Consider the following 12,809-nt stretch of genomic DNA (forward strand, 5'->3'; position numbering starts at 1 on the left):
AACACCCTGCTGAGGTACACGAGTCACCACACTAGAGGACTTCGGGATAACCTGCCCTTCGGGCAATTTCTTCGCATCAGGAGGAATTGCTCCCTCAAGGAGGACTATTTCAAAGAATCGGATGACCTAATCCTTCGCCTTATTGAAAGAGGGTATCCCAAAAGACTGGTGAAAAGATCTCGAAAAAGAGCCTGGTTCCAGGACAGGAGCACCTTATTGACACCTAGAGAACGCCAGCTATCTCAAGAAAGAATGATTTGTGTCACTACATATTGCAACAAAAGCAATGAAATGAAGAGAGTAATAAACAAACACTGGGGCTTGGTAGCAGACATCATAGAAAGCCCTGAACCACCGATGCATGCCTTCAAAAAGGCCAGAAGCATAAGAGACCATGTCGTTCGTTCCTTGCTAGACACACCGCAGGCACCGACCATACAAGGACTTTGGAATTTACCAGCAGTGGTAAGCCATTTCCGGTGCACAACATGCAAAGCCTGCCCGACATGTTGGGAGACAAAACAAATCACTCGCAACAACCTAACGGTAGACTTGAAATCCTTCACTGACTGCAACTCAAGCGGCGTTATATGTGCTATCATCTGCCCATGCGACCTCATGTATATAGAGCAAACAAAGCAAAAGATCAAAAAACTGATCTTCCAACATTGTAGCAGAATTCGATGTCAGACAATAGGGGCGCCTCTGGTGGAACATTACATGGAAATGACTAACACTCCAGACTCCATGAAATGGATTGTACTCGAAAAGATCACCTTGGGACCTCGAGGGGGTAATCTCAATAACGTCCTTAACATCAGAGAGTGCAAATGGATGCACAAATTCAACACGATACATAAAGGCCTGAATGAACTGGACGCTAACTTTGTGCAAATGGCAGGACTAGATCCGAAATACCTTGAAATTTGGTCCCTTTAGCACACTGATAATCTACTCAGTAAGATCTCCACAGTAGCACTCTATTTTAACTCATAGGCATTATTCTTCTTCCCAAAACCACCTAACTACCCAATGGACACGGTTGCGCATACAAGTTGAGTGTTAATATAATGTTCAAAAGCCGGTCAAGTATGTAATACTGTTGGTATTCTATCATTGTTAAAGTTACCATCCATGTGTACATCCAATGTTATACAACTACCGACATAAGACATACACCTTCTTAGGATAATCTTATGTGATGAGCATAAATAATCTGTATTCTATTATTGTTAAAGTTACCATCCATGTGTAGATTCAATGTTATACAACTACCGACATAAGACATACACCTTCTTAGGATAATCTTATGTGATGAGCATAAATAATCTGTACAAAATCGGTTTAGAATGTGATGTCAGCGAATTGCATAGGCTCTCGATCCTGTTGATATCCAATGTATTACACATGTTTGACATAATGATTCACTGGAAATGAGGATTTTTCCATCATTATAGTAATAATGCTTGAGGTTTGTACTCCACGTTCTGAGCAAGACGCCAACGTCCTCCCACTTGGCAGGTTTCCAAGTTACGATGCCTCGGCCCCTTGACCAACCCTAACTCAATCGCAAAGCACTTTGCAGACGGTCCCCCGCAGAAACGAACCCGGCATCACGGCACTTCCTCCTGGAGGCTGCTGATTGGCTATGAGAGCCGAGCCCCTTTTGACATTAGCATCTAGCGGCTGCACCGCGAGCAGCCACAATCACGGTGAAGCCGATGTGTGTCGGCCGCTGCAGCCTCGCAAGATAGAAGGTATGTGATAGTTCCCATTTGACCGGCCCTAAATCGTTTCTTTAAACTAAACGGCCATTAACACAACTTGTATATAGTAGTGGATGCTGCACACTATGCATGCCATTCTATTCGACTGCTTAGCCACATTGCGGCTGCAATGGGCACTTTAATGGATATATATATTCCTTAACAAATCGAGCTATAGGTTCTAGTATAATTATTTCTACTTTCAAAGTGAACCTATCTATAATGCCGATTACTCGCTGAACAGAAATTTAACCCGCATTTCTGTTTCATGATCCCTCCAGAAAGATGTGCAGCACATATTAAAACCCACCATATGAAGATACTCTTAACAATACTTAAAGACGCCGGATTACAGTAAGTGGATGCACACAGATTTTCCACTTCCATGGTGACCAATGAAATGTCTAGCATTCCCGTTCCTACTCCTCCCCCAATCCTCTTTTATAATGCATTCCAGATTTTGAAACAAACAGGAGCACACCCAAGCCCAAGACGTGACGTGAGTTTCGCCGTCCGCCTTTTACCATGTAGGTAACTCCGCAGTTAGTCTACATCTAAACGTCACTTCACCACAATAGATAACTTAAATGAGGCAATGTCCTGTCTTCTAGGCTCTCCACCTCGACCTGATGAAGACCCCAACATGAGGGAAGAATAACCCTTCTATATACTCGGGGTCGAAACGTAGACTACGCCGAACCCTACACGCCATAGGAATAAATGAACGATCCACTCTTACCTATGTGTGATGTTTTGTGGGAACACTATCAGTACCTTAATTGTAAAGGCGTTATTATTTGAATGTGATGCAATAATGTCACACCACCTTTACCACGTCCCGCACACACCTTTCACTCCCTTTTCCCTTCTTCACTGAGAGCACCATTTGTGTAATGATTGTACAAATTACATTAATGATATGCAGATGACTTATAAATAATGGTATGCAGCAATAAGTAAAACGACTGCATCGGCATATGGAATAAATACAATTTATTTTTTGAATACTGCATACTTTACCTTCATTGCGCTAAACATGTGTATTGTGAAAAAGAATTGTGGTGTGTAAAATTGAATTATATACCAGTATTAAATAACTGAAAATATTCCTACTCAACTCGGACCACCCGATCTTTGTACGTGATTTTACATTCAGCACGGCCATGTTTGAACACGGAAATGTAAAACAAAACCTGGTAGGCTTTTCCAACTGTAACACGCGTACCGTGATATACTGCATCTCGTGCCCGTGTAATTTAGCATACATAGGCCAGACCCAACAACCCATAAAGGCCAGAATTAGCCAACACAGGAGTCGCATAATGTAGATCAGTCCCCAATGCACCTCTGGTGGCCCACTACACAGGGAAACACCACACGGCTGACCAAATAAGATGGCAAGTAATAGCCGTCGCCAACCTCCCAGAAAGGGGCGGTGACATGACCACTATCCTCCAAAGCATAGATTGCAGATGGATAGACAGAGTTAACTCAATCGAAGCAGTACTCAATTCTGCCAATGAGTGGCGAGGATTCATAACAAATCTACATTGAGTCCAGATCCAGCATGAATCACACCGAGTTAATGCATCACAAACATTCATATCAGGAGGGCCCCACATGCATACACTACCTGGAATTGATACTTTAGGTAACTTTGTATGACCAAGAGTGTGAGCATGGACCGTGATTCATGACAGCTTTGAAATACAAATTACTGTAAAATGTACAATGCATATGCATGCGAAATGATAGTGTTTAATTGCAAATGTGCATAGACAAATGAAGCGCCCTTTCCACAGTAGCTCACTACTCATAAGTTTCACAATGCTAATACGGATCACTACATTTATACGGCCAAGATAGGGTTGATCCATTTACCATAAATGAACATTGTTACCTGAAATTGACAATGACCATCCCTTTGCCCATAGTGGATTGAACCTTACATACATGCACATAACAATAACATTGCGGATATGGGTCAGCGAGAGCACCAACACGCTTACTCCAGACATTACCACATCATACGTCAGGTACTCCGCAAGCAATACGAATGACGTAGGCACAACAGAGGCGAGCGCCGGCAGACCTGCACACTGTTGCCATAACAATGCACCACCGATCGCTCGCTCGAACGGTGCCGCAATGCTCATCCCGACAGCCTGTCCAGCGATTTTCGCGGGCTTCATGCACTTTAAAGAAGCATACGATACAGCAACACGCTGTCATCGTACCAAAAGCCACCTGAACCTGCGAGACGCCACACCTCATCGGAGTGGGCTCCGAGACCAGAGATCGCACTGAGATCAATCCGTAGTAAGTAAAACCCCCCCTTCATTGCCCCCCTGTTCCTTTCCCCCACCCCGCCCCGCCCCCATCCCCACCAAGCACACCGCGTCCTTCTAATCCCATATCCCTGCTACCGAAGCAATACCGGCAGCGTGCGCCACCAACTATTTACAGAGGCAGCCTTCACCTCCTCACAGTGAGGTAAGAAGCAGCTCAAAAGTAACACTAGCTCTGTTACTTATTATTGTTGCCTCAAGTACTCAACTTACCTTGTCCTTTCAATTCCTGAACGCACCACGCAGCACCCAGCCGGGTACTCACGTGAGTTCCTTCTTTTTTTTTTCACTACCTATGGGACACAAATTCACGTAGGCTGCGCTATTATCATTCAGGTACCTACCTTAGACTATCGCCTTTTGACACAGTATCTTCTCATGACTCTCGCATATGTGCCATACTAAGCCTCATGCTTTATGCATTTTATGCAGATATCAACACAACACACGTCCTGAGGAAACCCCATATCCATTAGAGGGTTGAAACGTCGTCGACACCAGTACAGAAAAGACCTTTATACAGCCAATGTTACCACACATTCAGGCTGTTACTATACTTCACTGAATGGTCGCTTCTTTGTACATATGGAAACCTTGTTCTACACAATTCACTGTATATATTCACGTATGCTTTCATACTTCACCTGGGTATTCACTGCACAAAGTATACTGCTTTTTGAATTTAAGAAAGTGATTTATACTTGTATATTTATACTTATAGTATGTATATAAATAATTATCAAGTCCAGCTGTGTAGAGAACCTATTTTTTCCACTTGCATTATCCTTGTCCCTTACGAATGTATCGCCATTGTGCATGTATCTGTAATTGCAATACCAGGTTATCATTTTCGCAAGAACCGCTGTCTCCCAATATAAAACAATTACCCTGGTTCTTTGTAAGTAGGGTTCCTCTGTAACTTAGAGCCGCTTACGAAGGGGGCAGCTGCAACGTTGGGGGCCATGGCTTCTTCGTTATTGTCCTCATTATTCCAGAGCCTCCGTGGCTCCAACGGGGGCATATTTGTTTTAAGAGCGTAGGTCGCTCCGAAGGAGGCAGGCATGTTTTTTTTTATGCACCCCAGTGAGGGCCCAGGGGGGACCATGATGATCACCCGCATCTGCTCCAACGCTCATGGGCATATTTATTTAAAGCGCCAGTCCGCTGCACGTTCTAGGGGCCAGTTCTTTTTCTTTATTGTGGCCTGATTACTTCAGGAGCCAGGGTGCTCCATGGGGACATGTTTATTTTCAGAGCCAGAGGGCTCCAACGTTGGGCACATTTATTTCATGGGACATTGAGAGCCCAAGCCTAATTTTAACTTTCACAGCTGCCCAGCAAGTAGTGGGCAGCTGCAACATTTAGGTCTTTCTTTCTTTTAGGGGACAGGTTTTGAGTTCAGGAGTGAGACGCACTCCTTCGCCCCCATCTTTTCCTTTACAGCTGTGCAGCACTTATTGCCAGCTGCTACGTTTAGGCCTGCGCAAAGTGCGCACCCTTGACTGTCATCGCTGCATTGGCAGCGCACCCTGACTCTTTTGGACAGAGGGCATTTGAGCCCCTTAGAGATGGCCAGTTGGCCCGGGGACTATTAGGTTTGAAGGGTGCCAGGCCCTAGTGTGAATTATATAGGTGCTACGAAACGTAATGTATATCCTATGTTTTATGCACCCTGATTTATGCTTATAGATGTGATTTTATGGTTTTGAGATTTTACCTATTGTGTTATGTTTTAGTTGATTCTCTACTGTGGTCTAGGTTTGATTTATTCCCTAATGCGGTTTATGTTAGTACGTTTATTTCCTACTGCGAGTTATGTTTAGGAGATTATGGTCTACTATGTATAGGCTCATGAGGTTGGCGCAGGATAGATTTCACGCCTTATGTGATACTGTGCATGATAGGATTTATGTTACAGGTTAATGCCGAGTATAGTGTCTGCTCGTAGTTACTGGTTGTGTTCTAAGTTTAAGATATGGTCTTACTTTTACTATTTTTACCGAGTGATAATTCTGACAGTGGCCCACGTGGCCCTGTCATTTGTAAATAATCCCCTGTAAATATTGCCCAATGACAGTTTGCACAGTGTATATTGTGTGATTACCATCTAATGTGTTTTATGATATTGAAAAGGCTATTTTATATATAACCTTGTGTGGAGTTCCTTTTGTGGTGTGCCTAGTATGTTGTTACTGTGTGTGATGTGCAAATGCTTTACACATCGCCACCGGGATAAGCCTTACTGCTCATGCCAAGCTACCAAGGGGGTGAGCAGAGGTTATCTTTGGCGTGTAATTCCCTTTCCCTGACTAGAGTGGTGGTCTCTGCCTGAATTTGGCGCAAGCCTTAGCCAACCAGAGATCCCCATTTCTAACACAATGTCTAAAGTATTTGTACTCAAAACACACAAAATACAGTGATAACTCCACAAATGGACACTACACCAATTTAGAAAAATAAAGTATCTTTATCTAAACTCAACCAGACCAAAACAATAAGAATCCAAGATACATGTAATAAGAATATGACTTTAAAAAGGTTTCAAAGAACTGGGTCCATAGAAAACTATTGATGCATAATTTCTCACAAACGGGCACATGCATCATTGTCAATTGCATTCGCAAACGGTGCGAATCGCAATTTTTGGCCGTTTGACAAAATTGGGATGCATCATGTTTTTCGCAATTTTAGAAATCGCAATCATGTTGCGATTTCTAAAATTGCGATTGCATTTAAGAAATCGCAATTTGTGATTTCTTAAATGCAATTCATGAACATTTTAAATTTTGGAATTCGCAAATAGGGAGAGGTAAATTACCATGAAGTTGACCTTCATGGTAATTGGCGAAAACTTTCAAAAATGCACAAAAGTGCATTTTTGAAAGTTTAATTTTACACACACACATGCCCTTGGGGCATGTGTGTGTGAAAAATGCACTAAAAGTTATATTTCAGGGGTACAGGGGGGGGTCCTTTGGACCCCCCCTGCACCCTTGAAATTGCGTTCTCAATTTGCAATTCGCAAATTGCTAATCGCAAATTGAGAATGACTTCCCATTCATTCCTATGGGCCCCTAGGCCCATAGAAATCAATTGGAAGGGATTCCTTAATTACGATTCGCAAATTGTGAATCGCAATTAAGGAATTTTAAGAAATCGCAATTTCTTATTGCATAGCCGTTTGCGATTTCTTAATTGCAAATCCTTAATTTTCGCAATTAAGAAATCGCAAACAGCAACAATGATGCATGTGGCCGAAAGTGCCTGTAGATGCATCAAAATTCACAAGGCCAAACTGCTGCAGAGATGGGAAGCGTTGAGAGACAAAGAGATGCGTCAGTTCCTGAGACCATTGGGAGGTGATGCAACAGTTCTGCTGCATGCAGGAGAAGTGGCTGTAGAGGGAAGTGATGCGTAAACTCCACAGGTGATGCGTAGAGAAAAGTTGCTGCACAGGTATGATGGCCAGGCACACCTCAACCCCCCAGTGGCTGTCTACAGTGAATGACCATCCCCAGCACCTGACACTCCAAAACCAAACAGTCAATCCGCAAACAGGCAGGGGCACCCAGATCGGTTAAACAAGAAAATGTCTACTTTCTAAAAGAGTATCCAAAGGGGCACACTCGTGCGCACCCATCTGTCATACTGCGAAATCAAAAATGTATCCTCATCATCAACAACTTAATTTTTCCTTTTAAATTGTAATCCTCTTATTCAAAGTGAACCAGTCTATAATCATTAAACTATTATCTCTGGGTTTAAATTGTAATAAGGTTGAATACGTGGGTTTGTTTTCACATTTACAGCACTATTTTATTTCATTTACATTATTCTTACACAGAGAATGTGCTTTGTACAACAAATGAGATGTTTCTTTATTATCCATTTCAGTGACCCCTGACGAAGGGCCCATGTGGCCTGAAATGCATTGGGTGAAAAGTAGTAAACATCTTTCGCCCCAACTTGTCTTTAATGATTCCTTTTAATGTGTCGCTGTTGAAGGCCCGGAGGGCATGCAGGAGATATGTGAAAATATTAAACAAATCACGCAGGAATCACTGCTTTCACTGTGATGTTGGTAGTATGTATGAACATTGGATACTGGTTTCATGATTATAGACTGATTCATTTTGAATAAGAGGATCACAATTTAAAAGGAAAAAATACGTTGTTGACGATGAGGATGCATTCCTGATTTCGTAGCGCGACAGATGGGTGCACACGAGCGTGCCCCTTTGGATACTCTTTCATAGAAACACGATTGTTGGGACAGGTCGCAGCCTGATCGCACGCATTCACAATGATTAGTTTTTCCATAAAGTTCCAAAAAATTATTACTGACGAGGGAAGTAGTGCATTCTTTCTATTTTTTAATTTATACGTTCTAAAAGAGGCATTTTCAAACACACAATTTAAAACCATTTTACTAAAAGATTTGTTATTAAATTCTGAGTTCAGAGAGCCTAAACTTTATTTCTCCCTCTTGTTCCAATGGGAAGTTATACTTGTAATTTGTAACAAAGAATTTCCCATTGTATCCTAAGGGACAGATAGCCTTTCAATATTGAAAAACGAATTTGGCAGTAATTCACTATCAGGACATGTACTACCTTACACATACACTGCACCCTGCCCATGGGGGTACCTTAGGCCTACAATAGGGGTATCCTACATGTAGGAAAAGGGAGGGTTAGGGCCTGGCAAGTGGGTACACTTGCCAAGTCAACATGGAGACACTGCAGTGGCGGGTCTGAGATACCTTTTCAGGGCTACTCATATGGGTGAAAAAATCAGTGCTGCAGGCCCACTAGTAGCATTTGATTTACACGTCAAGGCACTCTCAGTGCACTTTACAAGGGTCTTACCAGTAAATCAAATATGCCAATCATGGATAACCAATCATGTTCACAGTCTACACAGAGAGCATATGCACTTTAATATTAATCAGCAGTGGTAAGGATCCCAGAGTCCTATAGTCATCAAAAGCGGGTAAGGAAACATAGGAGGAAGCAAAATGTTTTGGGATAACCCTGCAAAAAGGGCCAAGTCCAACAGTTATTTAATGTTATGTATATGTAGCTGTTTCTGGTTGGCAGAGGAATGTACCCTGTCCAAGCAGGACTCACAATCCTAGTCAGAGTAAGCCACAACACAGCCTAAATTATTCTGACCTCACGCTCAGGGTAGCTTGGTACAGAGCAGTCAGGCTTAACTTAAAAGGCAATGAGTACATCAGTGAAAACACCATATGAATAAAACAAGACTAAACAACAATAATTCAATGTGTAGAAGCTGAGATATGAATTTTTAAAGAAGGATTGAGGAAATAGTGTTTAGAAGCAATAAGTGCCTGCTGTGATATCTGGTCATGCTGGACCAGGACAAATAAACACTTCAGGCGGACCACACAATGGAGCACGGCTCGATGCAGGACCCACAAAGGCACCACTAAGCAAAAGTTACTTGATTCTGGTCGCAGACAACAAGATGCTTTGCTGTTCTCCACGCAGATGGTATGATTTACCAGAAATCTCCATGCAATGCCAACAATGCAATGGTTCAGTGACTGAAGTGTGAGGTCTAAGTTGCAGTGGTTTGGAAGGCGATGCACCAGCTTTCTTCATATGATAGAGGCAATGCATTGATCTTCTCTGCACATTGGTGGCAATGCATGGTTTAAAAGTTGCAGTTCAGAGTGTGATGCTGCGGTTCCAAGTTTGAGGCACCAGTCCGAATCCCACAACAACAGTGAGGCAGCGATTCTACTTACTTATCAGAGAATGCATTGGTTCTACTGGAGTCCTGCAGTTCCAAGCGTGCAGGAATGGGGTGGCACCATTTAGCAGGACTGGCTCGTAAGCAGTAGAGTCCAAGGCTTGATTTAGGAGCATTTTATGTCTTTTGTGCCCCTGAGACTTAGGAAAAGGAGGTAAGCCAGCAATCCCTTGGAGTTGCTCTGGGTTCAAGTGATGCAGGTCCTGTCCTTCTCACATAGACAGAGAGAGCAGCAGACACCAGGGCAACACAGCAAGACAGGAGTTAATAAAACAGCAGGTCCACCAGAGTGCCCGTACTTGAGCAGCACGGCAGATCACCTTCTTCCAGGTGGAGTGGTCACAGGTCCAGAAGTGTAGGAAAGTCGCGGTGTCAGGGATCCATTACTTATACCCAGTTGTGCCTTTAAGGTGAGGGAGACTTCAAAGAAAGATTTGAAGTGCACATATAATCTGCCCTACTTTCCCTGGCTCCAGACTTACTACAAGGGGTATGCAACCCTTTGTGTGTGGACAGGGCACACATGGATGTACTGTGGAGGTAGTCAGACGTCACAGCTGTGATTTCTAGCTTGCTCCCTGCTACTCTTGGTACTTTGTTTGCCACCCCTGGCCTTAGAGGAGGCAAAGGCCTTGCCCCCTGAGGCTTGGGGTCACAAAGGATTAGCTAGGGGTACCAGGGAGCAAGCTTGTGGTCACAACTGCAATGCCTAGCTTCTTCCAAGTGACGTCCATGAGGGCACAGCCCTTACAATTGCAAGTGTCACCTCCTCCCTCCTATTCTGCTCATGATTACCTCATCAGCATGCAGATGGGCACCGAGTCACACCTACCCTTCCTTTGTGTGTGTCTATCTAGAGGGAATGTAGGATGTAAGTTGTCACCCAGCCATGACATGTATTCAAAGACAGGCTAAAGTAGGTAAATGTCAATTTTCTAAAAGTGGAATTTGCCCAACTGGAATTTAAAATCCAACTTCACCAGGAGATGTGATTTTTAATTGTGAATTCAGTGAAGCCGAACTTGAATAATCTATCTCTTCACAATTGGTAATTGCACTTAAAAGAAGTAATAAGGTAATCCCAATGTTATCCTATGGGAGAGATACTGGGCCTTGCAGTTGTGAAAAACAAAACTGGGAGTTTTTCTCTAACACGACATGTAAAACTTAACATCACAAGCCCTGACTTTTAAACACATGGCATCCTGCCCTATGGGTTTGATAGACCTACATCTGGGTGATGTATATGTATAAAAAGAGATGGTATGGACCTGGCAAGCGAGATTTCTTGCCAGATCAACATAGCAGTACACAATTACACACACAGGCCCTACAGTGGCAACCCTGAGACATGGCTAAGATGCTACTTATATAGGTTGGGTGCAGGTCCGCTAGTACCATTTAATTTACAGGCCCTGAGCACATGTAGGGCATTTTACTGGGGACTTATAAGTAAATGAAATATGACATTTGGGGGATGAAGCAATATTAACATATTTAGGAGAGAGAACATAAGCACTTTAGCATTGGTTACCAGTGGAAAAGTACACAGCCTCCTAAAGCCAGCAACATCTAGGTCAGAAAAATAGAGAAAGGCAGGTAAAATGTTGGGGGAAGGCCACCCAAAGGCTGTCAGGTCTAACAGTAGCACACAATCGCTCACAAGGGCATCCTGGCACTGAGCAGGTATGTATGTTGCAACCTGCCTATGGCAAGTTGCCTAATTGAAAAGCCATGTCTTCCACTTTTTGCAGAATTCAAGCAGAGAGGAGGAGACTCTGATGTGGAGTGGGAGGGTGTTTCACAATTTAGGTATAATGTAAGAGAACACCCGTACTCGTGATCTGGTTTGGTGTATGCGTGAGATGTGTGTAGGTGTTTTGGAAGTTGGTGAAAGGAGATGAGATTGTTCAGGTAGGTGGCGCCAGAGTTGTTTAGTACTTTAAATATATGCGTTAGGAGTTTGAATTGAATATGTCTGTATATTGTGAGCTTGTGGAGTTCCATGAGTGTGTGAGAGGTCTTCTGGGTGGGAAGATGCAGATAAATCTTGTCTGCCGAGTTTTTGAATGTTTGCCTTCTTCTAGTGAGTTGTTTGGTGATCCCAACATAGAGGGTATTCTCAAAGTCCAACTTGTTGGTGACTAGGGCATGAGTGATAGTTTTTCTAGAGTTGCTAAGGAGCATTTTTAAGATCTTCCTCAACATCTTCAGGGTGTGGAACAGGATGCAGTGGCGGCGTTGCCTTGTGACTTGTCCCGTTTGCTGTCAATGATTAGTGCAATTAGTGCAATTGATTTGTAAAAACGGAATCATAGAATTTAAACTTTTGTACCATTTAAACTCATGAATGCTGTATACACAACCGATCTTTCCCGATTTTTGGAAAAGTGTTATGGTACCTGAATATCACCTGGCTGACAATAATACTGAATGTATTTTTGTTATGTTTATCAATACAATTGATAATAACATTGTATTTTTAAATATCACTGTAAGTTCTTAATTTAATTTAGTAAAATGTATTTTTTGTTTATATGTCTTTTTTATGGTTTTGGGCGTTATTGAAGGATTGTATGTATACTGTACTAATTTATTTGTTTTGACCTTAATGTATATTATGAAATTATATTATTCATTTTTATGGCTTGATTTGTACATTTAATTCTTACATGTGTTATTTAGTTTGCTGTATTTTTGCGGTTTTGATGGATAGATAGGTGGTTATTGTTTCAATTTACATATTTAATCTTTGTATAATATGAATCACTTAATATTGTGAATTCTTTTGGAATTGATGTATGTTTAAGTTCAATTAATGAATGAAATATATATTGTCTAATTTTAGAGATTTTATCTTTTGGGCTATGGAGTTTATATGGGATTGGGTAGATAATATTTTAATTTGAAGATATAG

Source organism: Lissotriton helveticus, chromosome 11 (genome assembly GCF_964261635.1).
Source record: "Lissotriton helveticus chromosome 11, aLisHel1.1, whole genome shotgun sequence".
Classification (NCBI taxonomy): domain Eukaryota; kingdom Metazoa; phylum Chordata; class Amphibia; order Caudata; family Salamandridae; genus Lissotriton; species Lissotriton helveticus.